Genomic DNA, 976 nt, shown 5'->3' on the forward strand with positions numbered 1-976 from the left:
AAGTTATGGTTCTAATAGTTGATAATGGTTCTGTCATATAATTTATTTTATTTAATTTTTTTGCCTGTTACATTTAATTTATTGGGCAATAAAGACGTTTTTCTGAGCATTAACGACATTCAAAACAATGACAACTAAAACAGATATACAACAAACCATATGTTTGTATACCCATATGTATTGCAATCAGACCTATGTACTACACAGACAAGAACATCTGCCTCTGCACCACCAAAGTGACCATAAAATAACTATAAAATATATAAATATATAAATGCATATGACACTGTTATCAAAACCCACGCAATCAACATAGACACACTTGCAGACAACAGCTTGAAAGTTTGTGATCAATACTGTATGGTGATGTAACCAAGTGGTGTCCCATTTCAAAGGGGTTTGTTTTCACCCCTAGTCCTTACCACTTGGTTTCAAGGGCCAAGGACTAGGGGTAAGGGGTAAGGGGTAGGGGTAAGATGGAGAAATGGGATTCAGCCTTAACGTAATAGAAACTATTCCGGCATGATACTTCTAATTGTGCACACTAAAGGTTTCTTTTATTGTGTTCTCTCTCACCAAAAGCCTGCTGGGTGGCCTTTCAGGAAGGTAAATATTGATTGTCCTTCACCTGTCGTCACGTTATTAGTATAAATAAATTACAAATGACTATTTTCTATATTTTTAATTAAAATAAAGTAGTTTTTTTTATTTTCAACAATGTCACTGTTGAGCTTCCTCTGACCCTGATGTCTCCAAAACCTGGATTGACACTTGTGACATGCTGCTTATACTTTTCTCCCATGTCTATGTGTGTTTTATGAACCGTTTCACAGCCAATTGGATTAAAGGTCCCCTTTAGTTCAGGTGAGGTCACCCCATCTTCAAGGGCTACAACACGTCTTCTCTTTGAAATAAATTCCTAATTTGAACACTACTAGGTTTGATCCCGTTCATGGCGTATATCAACAATAATTAC

At 36.1% G+C, this 976-nt stretch overlaps 1 long non-coding RNA gene across 1 annotated transcript in view; it reads right to left on the minus strand.

Annotated features, from left to right (window-relative positions):
* LOC116697291 (uncharacterized) overlaps window positions 1-976 on the minus strand; it is a 6,435-nt gene that overhangs the window by 1,663 nt on the left and 3,796 nt on the right. The window lies entirely within an intron of this gene.

The sequence above is a fragment of the Etheostoma spectabile genome, chromosome 10 (genome assembly GCF_008692095.1).
Source record: "Etheostoma spectabile isolate EspeVRDwgs_2016 chromosome 10, UIUC_Espe_1.0, whole genome shotgun sequence".
Taxonomy (NCBI): Eukaryota; Metazoa; Chordata; class Actinopteri; order Perciformes; family Percidae; genus Etheostoma; species Etheostoma spectabile.